Source organism: Cryptotermes secundus, unplaced genomic scaffold, assembly GCF_002891405.2.
Source record: "Cryptotermes secundus unplaced genomic scaffold, Csec_1.0 scaffold5024, whole genome shotgun sequence".
NCBI classification, from domain to species: domain Eukaryota; kingdom Metazoa; phylum Arthropoda; class Insecta; order Blattodea; family Kalotermitidae; genus Cryptotermes; species Cryptotermes secundus.
In genome coordinates this window covers 1-12,492 of record NW_019724853.1, presented here as the reverse complement: position 1 = coordinate 12,492, position 12,492 = coordinate 1, and positions in this window count along the sequence as shown.

Below are 12,492 nucleotides of genomic sequence, written 5' to 3'. Positions count from 1 at the left end.
TTTGTACCACCCCACACAATTACCACATCCTTTTTGGAAAAGTCTTTTGTTTCTTTCACGCCTGAGGATAAGACTGCTGCTAGGTCTGCACCAGGTTTCACAAGTCCTTGAACGCTATAATGATCACCTAGGTTATCTCGTAGTTTGGCTGCCATTCCTCTGACGTGGCTGTCTCCAACAACTAAAATCTTGTGTCTTAAATTTTGTATGTTATCCTTTTTCTTCCTGCCCTTCCCCTGCATCTGACAAGGAACTGTTGTTTTGGGTTCAGACTCTTTGAGATTCGTCAGCACTTCATAGTAGTTTGAGGTTATAATGGGCTGGTTACCTCGCTGAGTTCTCGTCCTTCCGGCTGTCCTTATGTGCTTCGTACATTTCCATTCCTGAGTATTACTGTATTCCTGATTTTGTCCATTATCATAGACCATGCACTGCGTTTGGCTTTCTAGCACAGCTGGCACAACTGGGGAGTCTATCTTACCACTTTCAGGCTGTGTTGAGCCGGTATAAATTAATCCGTGTTCTTTTTGCAATAACGAGATTATAGTTCTCAAGGATTTCAGTTCTTCAAATACCTCACTTAATTGGCTTTGAAGACAAATACAATTTACGCAGGTTCCAGCACTATTCAACTCAGAAAGCATTCCAAATCGCATGGATTCACCACCTACAACTAGACAGTCTGTTGTTCATGCTGTAGAGAGGAGTCCTAGGAAAAGCCTTGTTTCTGTAGGGGTCCTTGTCATACACTATGTGCCAGCATATCACCCAGAAGTACTTCAGAAAGTATCTGTATTGCAGTCAGGCTTTATGTGTATGGGTCCACCAGGTGTGTTTCATTTTGGCAGGTATCTATGAGGAAATGGGGCTTCACAGGAGCTTTATCAACAGATGGCTAATCAGTGAGGTAGCACTTAAAGTTAGTGGCAGGCTGAATACTCATAATGTCATTGTATGGGACACTAAAGACCTCAGTGTCATCTACAAACTATAAAAGGTTCGTTCCAAATGTTAATGTTATTGAGGCCTCACCAGTCAAGTAGATATAATGTGATGATACATATAGACTATTTTTACTGTAATGAGAGTGGATGTCATGCCTTATTCACAACTTCATCACAGTAGATATGATTTTCAATTGTGCAAATATATATATAATATAATGTGTTTATTAGGCCTTCAGATAGGTGTGAGTATTAAAGGAAGTGCATAGTGACTAAAAGCTGGCCTGAGTTGGAGTAACATTATGGCAAAAGGATGCATTTGAATGATGAAGTGTTATGTGAAGTACTGTAAGATAATGAATGTAGCAGTTTTTTTTTATTCATTTATTCACATTCCATTAGTATGGTTTTATTAATTATTCCATTCCAGTAACAGTGACATGACTGAAAATTGTCAAGTAGTCAATAAAAAGTCAACTCTGATGATAAAGATAATGTCATTGATAACAGGACATGCAACATGGCACATAGAGAAAGTTAGGAGCCGAGATCATCATCTTTCTATTTAGTAGCAAGCCTGACCTAAACACAGATTTGGAAAATACCAGTTAACTCACTGGAATATTTTGAATTGTTTATAACGCCTGAAACTGCCATACTGATAAGCAGAGAAACAAACTGCTAAGGTAAAGTAACAGGCCATGGAGGCCCATATGGTTGTGAGAGGTTGAGGCTCCCACATTTTCTAGACAGTCAGCTCACAGATGACGGTAAGGTGGTCAGCCTTATGTGCCAGCTGCTCTTTACCTCCCAGGAAGATTCCTGGTACTCATTTCTGTTAGAGGCTGAGTTGACCCCAGGGCCATAGTGTGGCTGGAATACGTAGGTAAATAGAATAAAAAAAAATCCATCTCATCAGGACTCGAATCTGCGAACTTCTGGCTTGTAACATGGTGCCTCAACCAACTATACTACCACGTACCCCAAAACAAACTGGGGTGTCCAGTAATTTTTAGAAACACACCTAATCTAAAACTAAGATCTGGAGTCAGTCACTGGAATGAAATCAAGCATTCTTTCCCTTACAAGGACTCCACCAAAAATCAGATAACAAGAATTATTTTTCCAAATGGGAAAATACTGGAGATGTTTGGAGCCATTCACTGAGAGAAGGTACAGTTCCCAGAGTTTTTTTTTTTCATCTGTTCATACAGTTATGATGAAGCCACAGGCAGTTCCCATTATATAAATTGAAAACTAAACTATGTAACCTGAATGCCAAGTTCAGGGGTTTATACCTCAGGGCGTAAGGTGTTAGTGGATGAGTCTATGATGATGTGGGAGGGCTGTTGGTTGTGGAAAGTATACATCTCCCCAAAACATTTAGTGCATGTGTCACAAGTATATCAGTGGTGACTACATTATAACTGAAATCCATGTCAGTGGTGTAATTATTTAGAATAAAAGTAGTGAATGTTTCTAAGAAAAAATAAATTTCATGTAAAGGTTATATAGGTGAAGATGCTGTATGTGAATATTAATTTCAACAGCTGGTATTTTAGACAGTTTTTATTTCATGATTTTATAATAAAGAATGGCCAAGATATTTAATTTTAAAGAAGAATGGAGAATTTTTAAAATTAAACAGTTTTAACTCTTTGACTGGCGCGGGCGTGTTTTAACGCTGGGGTGATGCCAACCGTTCCCTGGCGTTGGCGTGTTTTAACGCTTTGAAAATCTCTTCCCTTATTTGCTCTCTTGGCACTCATCAACCAAAGACATATATATGGTAGTTTTTGTGCATGGTTGTAAAGAACCCTTGTAAACTTTGTGGGGGTCTATATTACTCTCAGAACCCTCCGAGAAGGAAAAGTTCAAAAAATATTTCACATTCATTCAGTTTCACCGTGTCTTCTCGCAGCAATTGTCGACATGTTCCTACAGACCAGCTGGAAAGTGTTGTGAAGGAGATTTGTGCTGATGATGATAGTGGCGATGAAATAATGATTCCTGAATTGGATGAATTTGATAGTGACAATAATACAGTGATAGACAATGATCCACAAGACAGTAATGATGAACATTTAGCTAACACGAGTGCGGTGCCTGACGCCCAGAAAAATACAAGAAATTACAAATTCAAAGATTTTATATTGAACTGTGTAGAAAAAATGACAGAACCAAACAAACAGTGTGGAGAGGGAGAACAGTCAAGGAATGAAGTGAATGACGAAACTAATGCGTCAGACTCGAGTGCAGTCACGCCTCCGCACGCGACCTTGAAAAGACCACCAGTGAAAGACCCAGAAAATCGTCTAGAGGGTGGCCTGAAAGTTCACAAAATGGTCCATGTTCCTCCCAGTAACAATAAGAAGAATGGTGCCATGAGAAAGTGTCGAGTGTGTGCTAAGCACAAGATTAGAAAAGAAACAAGTATCATGTGTGCAAGCTGTGGTGTGGCTCTCTGCAAACTTTCATGTTTCAATGTTTATCACACGAAGAAAAACTACTAAAAAGGTATGGAAAGACATTTATTGCATAAAATATTGTCTTTTTAATAGTTCCTGAAAATTTCATTTTTAAAAACCAATTTTTGTTGAAGTTGTTTAGAAAAAAGCAAGCACATGCATCTTAGCGACATAAGGTTTAAATGGCCTGCCAGGACAGGGGTGGGATTTAAATACCCTTCGTGCCAGTCAAAGAGTTAATATTCCACTGTAGGAGAAACAAAACAGAACTATATCATTTAACTGGCCAATAACCTGAACGAAAATCTCCCATACTTGTAGGAAAAATATACCAGATATTAAGTAATAAAAATATTAGCTACTATTTCATAACATTTTTCTTTCTCCCACACCCAAACCAATCACCACATATATTAATCTCTCTTGAAGCAATGCTACACCTAAGACCTACGGTATGGATACATAGAAATCTCATATTTATTTCACATATTCTATACAAAGACCAGGGTTTGTTTACTTTAATCTAGAGAAACGATTCATTGATCATAAGAAGTAATGTTATCGTCCCTGTGTACTTACTTACACATGCATAAACTCATTTACATAAAGCTCTCTTGAATGAATATTCCTTTGTTATTCAAGTCTAAGGGAAGATCTGTAAAGCAAAACACTGTTATACATGGGACCAGTACAACACAATAACATTACTCAGGTGTTTCACTTTATTAGTACAAATGTATTCACCACTTGTGTTATTCCACAGTTCAGTTAGTTACCATGCCAGTTTTGTTTGTTTCACATCTGTTATTGATATATGTTTCGTAATTGCGTTTCTCCACATGTGTGAGATAATTCAATATTTAGACAATGCAATATTTGTAAGCCCTCATACTACATATTTTGCTCAAAGCAAAATATTAAATATTTGTAAACATACTATAAATTCAGTTGAAACATAGATCTATGAACTTGCTTAAAAATAATGGTTACCCTCACATATAAGATTATGTTCTAACCAACAAATTTTAAGTAACAATACTGATAAGAAATACTCAAGATATCATAACCTCTACTGTAGGATATCTCACTGACAATAACATTTATAGTTCAGTATGGTTTAGTGAGTTCAGTTCCTACACCTAGTGATATCACATGAATACTGCAGTATCACAAGACCAAAACATTCTTAGTTTTATGTGACATGCTCAAAGAGTAATGGTACTGTTCTACTCACATACACTCTTCTCTACCCTACATGAAAATTTAAGAGTGAAGACAAACTGAAACATTGTTTGGTGTGTACTGTTCTGTAAGGAAATAAAGCTAGAATGATGCTCTGAATGTCAGTAAAGTAGATTTTCACATACCATCTTAACACTGTGTAAATTGTTTACTTGATGAAACTATAAGCAGAGCAAGAAAGCTCTTTGAGCCTGCCATTCCTCATCCCAAGAAATATAATTTTAAAATATTTTGGCAGGTAAATTTAAATTATCTATTAAATGGACAATATTAATGAAAAATGTAACACAAATTAACTGCTTTAGGAACATTTTTCAGACATTACCTGGGATTTGGTGGTATTTCTGTAACTGTGTTAACAGAATGATAATTGTTGATTGATTTCTTAACTTTCAGTCGTGTTCGTACTGACAAAAATCATTTTTATACTTAAAAAATTGGTGAACAATCTAACAGCACTGTTACAGTTAGGTCAAAGAAATATGTTCCCAGCATTTCTGAATAATGGAAGTGAAGTGAAGAACAGAGACCATTGAGGCAGAACTGTGGCAGTACTTGGGGTATCTAATTTTTCTGATGTAATAAAGAGCATGTGATTGCAGTATTAATATTATGACAGATCATATCTTAATATTCAAAACTGAATCAGTATGCTTACACTAAGCCTCCTTTCTACAGTATATTCACAACCTCTGGTTTACCAGGATTTAGAAGTATCAGCAAGGTCAAAATAGTATATATAACAGTTTGTCATGTTATATTTCTACTATAAAATGTTTTATGTAAGGAATGAGGTACAGTGTAAGTAATGTGATGATTTTAATTACTTATGGATAGAAACTGAAAAGCAAAACAAAATCTTCTGACAGTAGAAACAGAAGGACCATTCCTCCATTCATCTGACAACCAACTGAGCTGTCTGTCATGAATGCTGAACCAAACTGCACAATAAACTTCATGAACAGTCACTGCAACATTTATACTATATACTCTTAATGTTCATTCTGTACAAAGACTGACAAAACACCAAGTTTTTATAAGGTATAGGTCATCATTTTGCATTTCATTTCCCTGGTGAATTCATAAACACATCAGAATCCTTTTAAAATAAATGAGCAGCAACTGCTGTCACCACATCTGCAACCAACATTTTGTAATACCCAATGGCATACATAAATTCCTGCAATAAATTCTATAGACCTATGAAGTAATCACAAAATCTGTGGGGAAAAAATCTTACCTAGCATCTTAAACACTACACTAATACTGAACAAAGGTATTCACAGCCAATGCAGTACCACTAACATACCATAAATCATATTGAATTGAAATTCTTCCTAAACCTAAAAAGGTAGGAATTCACTATTCTCCTCTGGATTTGTGCTCTGTCCTGCTCCATGCTAGAAAAAAAGCAAACAGTATGCAACAAAATTAATCTTACTTTCACTTCCTCAGATATTTTATATTTACTCTGCAGCTATGTCATTTGATAATTAGATGTCACACAAAACTGTATTTCAATTACAGTTTGTTTTTGATACAATAATTCCTTGCCAAAATCTGAGCCAGGTTTTCTGAGGAATTATACTTAAATGCAGAAGTAAATACCTTACACAGAAATGATTAGAAGCCTAAAAAATAAACAAAATTATAAACTTAGCAAAGGGTTAGTCATTGTATCAGGTAAAATGGGCTTTAGGGAAAACGGCAAAACCACAAGAAAATTTTTTCAAGAACTCAGACTAGAATAACTTCCTGAAGTTGCATGAAACCATTTAGTTCCTGAATTCTGTCCGTTTAGTGATAAATTTGTATACTCCAATTAAAGTACCACTACCAAACTATAATATTTTCTCAACCAGTGCTATGTAAATAGTTAAGAACAGAAGTTGTGAAGAAAATTTTAAAACTGCTTTCAGGCATGCTCACAATCAAGTATGTCATTTATGTAGTAAGTTATACATGGTAGGGTCATTAAGTTCATGTAATGTGGTTTTATCGCATCATATTACAAGGTCACTTAGGGCAGTAGATCAGAAACATCTGGAAAGTTTCGAAATGTGGGGATGGAGAAGATCAGTTGGACCGATTATGTGAGAAATGAAGAAGTGTTAATTAGAGTCAGTGAGCAGAGGAATATCCTACATGAAATAAGAAAACGGAAGGCTAATTGGATTGGTCATGTTTTACGCAGAAACTGCCTTCTAAAAGAAGTTATTGAAGGAAAGATAGAGGGGCGGATAGAAGTGACAAGAAGACGAAGAAGACTTAAGAAGATGCTGGATGATCTTGGGGACAGAAGAGGATACTGTCATTTGAAGGAGAGAGCTCTAGATCGCATTAAGTGGAGGAATTGTTTTGGAAGAAACTGTGGACCTGTCGTCTGACAGATTACTGATGATGATTACAAGGTATTCACATACACTTATGCAGATCCACATCAGCTCTCAAAATAGTTTCTGTTGGCCTCTATGCAAGTCTACCAACGTTGATATAGCTGTCGAAAACATTGCTGAAACATATTGGCAGTAAATTCCCATACGACCCTTTGCGGCCATTCCACGAACTTATTGACTGTAGTAGTATATCTCAGAGTAATGTGCCCAGATATGTATTTCCAAGTTTGAAACTTGGATTCAGACCAAGATATCCTCATGTCACATGCTTTTTCTACATTCTCCCAACTCATTATTCCAAATCATTCTGATGCCTGAGTTGGTGATACATAACTTCTGAAGTTATAACCAACTAACTCCATGGAAATGAGAAGCTAATATTTACCTGGTTAAGAAATTCAACACATTTCTTGACACCCAAAGGTTCCTTACTGTTTACAGGAGTCTGCCATAGGACCCTATCATGAGCTACTTGAGGCCAGTGAAGTTACTAAATAACATACTATTAAATTTAAATAAAAAAAAATTTTTGTATGTAACTGAACTAGCAAGATATATGCAGAAGGAAACATGTGTTTTGCTGATAATAAAATGTTTGTTCATTGCTCAGATCTGATTAACAGCATATAGGGTTAAAACAATTCTTGCTTCTATATAGGCAAGACTGACACCTTATGTGTAATTCATTGATTATTTCATCATCCTACTTTTAAACATCTGAAAGTGAAGGTAAGCTAGCGAAGCTTTCCCTGTAACAGGCCATGAAGGCCCATAGGGGTGTGAGAGGTCGAGGCTCCCACATCTTCTAGACAGACGGCGATAAGATTGTCAGCCTTATGCACCTGCCACACTTTATCGCCCAGGAATTTTCCTTATACTCACTTACTCACTTTTGTGAGAGGTTGAGTCAACCCCAGGGCCCTAGTGTGGCTGGAAGTAATAGGTAAAGTGAAGAAATTCAATGACTGCATCGGGACTGAAACCCCATGACCTTCTGGCTTGTAGCATAGTGCATCAACAAACTATGCTACTGCGTGCCCCAAAAAGTAAAGGATTTCAGGTTCTTACAGCAGTGGTCATCCAACATGTTCATCAGAAATGTTAGTTGACTTTCAATGGACTACATAGCATTATATCCCACAAGATACAACTCTTCAAAGATAAAATTATCTTTGAGCGTAATTAAGCACCACACCATTAAGACATGGGAAGTGGAGATACAGCTCCACATATTCTCAACCTTGGCACCAGATCAAGATGAGTGGTCATTTTCATGGCCTGGCTGCTTTACCCTGGGGAAAAATGTCCCCAGTACCCATTAGACAGGAGGCTGGGTGGGCCTCAGAGCTGGTTTAGATGCCGTGGAGAAGAGAAAAATCTCTTGCCCCTCCTGGGAAATGGACACTGATTCCTTGGCCATCCAGCCTCTATCCCACTGGTACAGAAAGTGTCCCAGCTCCAGCTGTAAAATTATAGGCTATATTGTATATTTCTTGTGCTCATATGAATGACATTCATATTCCTAATCAGGCATAAAAGTTTCACCAGCATGCAACCAAAAAGAGTACATGTATGAGAATAGTCAGAGAGAAAAATATATTGTCACATGATTGTGATTGTGTATGGGTTTTGGACTGATGATCAGATTTATACTCTTTGATACAGCACATGACCGCATTTTACAATTCATTATTATATGCACGTGCACAAACACACACACACAGACATACACGAAAGCGTCCACAGTCACATCTTCACTAGCACTATCTCCAGCCTCAGCTACCAGCTTCTCACAGCAACAGCTCACAACAACTGAACTTCAGCAGTTCCCTGACTGACTCAGTCGCTCATAAACCAACTAACTGAACTCACTATTCAAGTCAAAGTCGAAGTCACATTGCGACTGATGGTCAGTCAGTTTGTCTGTCTTGGTGTCGAGCCCCGACTGGGGCTCATGACCAGATTTTTTTTTTCTTTTTTCTTTATATGAAAGTTACTGTCCTGTTCATTTGGGGCGCCCTCTCTGATGAGAGGTCGGGTCTGTCATTTGTCAGTCATAGTCTGTGTTAGTAAGTCCATTGTCAGTATTTACATATATTTACAATTTAATCTTAATTCCTATTTCTATGACAATATATACAAGGCCTCTGTCAATCCAGGCTCGGCACAGCAGATTATGCCCTATTTTATAGTAGTATTCGCTACCACAGTAACCTAGTCACTTGAACAGTCGTATGCCTGACCGCTGCCAAGTTTAAGCCTCTTATATTTTCTGTGTCAGGCTTCACCTCCGATATTAAGGACATTCTCATTTTCATGATTTTATATGCCTTCTGCTTGTTTCCTGCATAATTTTGTTATAAAGTCATAAATGTATGGGATTTTAAATGCCATGTGCAAATCGTGGACTGGTGTGCGCCTTGGAAAATTGCCAATGGTGCGGAGAACCTTGTTTTGGAGGCGCTGCAATTTCACTGGATGGGTGTCTGCTGCAAACTCCCAGGCGGGACTAGCATAAGTCATTACGGATCTAATGAGAGCTTTGTGGAGGGTCATTTTAATGTTAGCGCTCAGTCACTCACTTTTGAATAGGGAAACTCACTGTTCATTAACTGTCCTGCTTACAACATCTCAGCATGGATCATACAGAAAGCACCATTCCTCTATTGCTGTTTATGGGCTGTTATCTAGTACTTTGTTTTGTGGCCGTTGCCTAGTAATGGGTCTACATGCCACAATATCTTCCTTACATTCATTCATAGGAAGAAAAGTGTTAATCAGCACAGTCATGCTTTCCACATATAAATTTGGGGTAACAGTTACTTATATTGTCACTCGCGACAACACTCGCAGCTAAGAAGGGAACACACATCACAAGACGCGGTTTACACAGAAAATAAGAAAAACGACCCCGTAGTGAACGAACCACATGCAAGTTTTAATTAAGACAAATAAGATGAATTATCTTAACAAGTTTTAGCGAGTGTAAATTTATCATAATTGACAAATACGGACTTTTTAAATACTTTTTAAATGGTGTTGTGAAAATATATGAGGGCAGGCAATGCAATAGATTGACGTAATTGGGACACCTGATGATGGCACTATGTTGCCGAAACATGTTGTGAAGTGACAGGTGAAATTGAGTGCACTACAAGACAGCCACTGTATACATATAATGGATGAAAATCAGTGCAACAGGACACTAAAATATAACAATATTAAATATCAGTTTCAACTTCCTGTTCTGTACATCTCAGTCCAACACATAACTTTTAAGCATCTTTCTAAACAAGACAGTGTAGCAGCAATTTTCTAAACATGTTTTCTGAAAGTACTTGGTATGAATCTCAGCTAGGTTACTAGCAATACTGACAGGTTTTTATGGTTTTGTTCCCATTTTCTCCAGGTGAACTGTGGGACAGTAACAAGAAACAGGCCATTATGCCTCCTTTCAAATCCTTACCTACTCACCATTCGCCATCTTCACATCTCATTGAAACAGTGTCATTACATAACCGAAGAGTCAATCATTTTGGCATTCTGTCCATGAGAAATTGTATCCCTGCATAGTCCACCTCTTGCACATTTCACCATAAAATATTTGATCCAAATCTGATCTACTGTAATATGCAATAGACTTACTAAAATATAATAATAAGACACTCAGCATTGGTCATTTGAAGAACTATAACTGGCACTTTATTTACAAGCAACAAAGTGTTTATACAAGGAAGTAATTTAATTAAAATGCACCAGAGGCTCTATCAAAAACGTGAAGTGACTAATATTTTATCATTTAAACATGACCAAATGACAGTGTGTCTTATATATATCTATATATATATGGACATCCTGCGACTGTTTGTATGTACCCAAGATTAATGCTTCATGTTCTGTTGTTATGTCAACAGTCAGAAGGGGTGGTGGTTATGAATAGAAGAAGAAAATGACAGCATAAAGTATTAGTATGTTTGAGTTGGTACTGCAGTGTTCACTTCTGCTGCAAATAGACCATACTGTATCTCTACACAGCATCACAGGTTAGTGCACAATGTTATACTATGTTATTTAATACCTTAGTACAAATGTACCTGCCTTTCCAGAACTTTTCATACTAAGCATAGCCAGTGACATTATTTCTGAATGTCCATCAAGGTCTGTAATATATGAGTGGACACGGTGAAATAAGTATCTGTGTGACAATGAAATTATTTCTGATTGAAATTTGAAAAGACTTTATACTACTGAATATGAAGTGTGTTCATTATTAAAAAAAATGCATTTTAATACAGTCAACTCTCAGTCATCTGGGGCTAGCAAAGGAGGTAATGCATGAATAATTCAAAGCCATAGATAACTACAATGAATTATAATCCAAGATATCTTGTTTTGTATTCTTATAACACATCACAAATCAGTTAACAACTTTTCACATAATGGGTCTGTACAAGTGACTGTTATTTTGACAAACAGTCCCTAATATTTGTTTGTTTCCTGTGAGTTTGTTAGAATTCACAACATGGCAGTTTGAATCTTCCAGCAACTGTAAAATCAATGTATTTAAACCCATATTGTCCTATGTAGTCTAGGAAAATGAAAGCACCATGTTATCACAGGCAAATGTGAAGTTTGACCCTGTAAGTTGGGATGGAGGTGGTGGCAGTCCTCGCTATTACCTGGCTCAAAAGCATTGCCTAGTATGTCTTTTCTTACTCACCGGACTATTTTTACCATCATAAATTCATTTTGAGATATCTCAAGTTCTAATTAGTCTTTGGGGACAATTTCAGTGACATAGGCTTCCTAAAAGTATGTGGGATTGTTGATGTTCCAATAAGCAACCACTCCAAAAAGTTTGCGGGCCCTGAAAAGGGCAGTTTGTTCCACCGCGGTAGATAGTTTTATGGCCGTTCAGCTGGTCTGTCTGGCCGGTGATGTAGGGCTGCATGCACCGGTAGAAATAGATGTTGGCTAATGTTGTGGCAGCTGAGTTAGTTTTCTGGTCGCGGAGCGCGGTCGCTGGAGTGGCGGCAGTGTTGGGCATGACTGCCGGAGAGCCGAGGCAGCCGTCCCTGACACAGTGAAGACCCGATGACTCTGAAGACCGATCGCTCTGGACTAAGTGTGATGACTGACTGGCTGATGTGGTCACTGATGATTGCTGGGTTGGAGCTCTGTCTTTTATACCAATCTTGGTGGGCAGAGCTTAGACTTGTAGTTGCTATTGTGAGCGTTGATTGGCTAGCACGCATAATGATTATGAGTGAGCTGGGCATCGAGTGCTGTATAAATATGAGTGGTGGCAGCAATGTGATTGGTTAGCGCGCGTTATGGTGAAAAATGAGCTGGACAGCAAGTGCTGTATAAATATGAGTGGTGGCAGCAATGTGATCACCAAAAACATATTGAAGAAAGAGGCCTGCTCAATGCAAGCCAGTT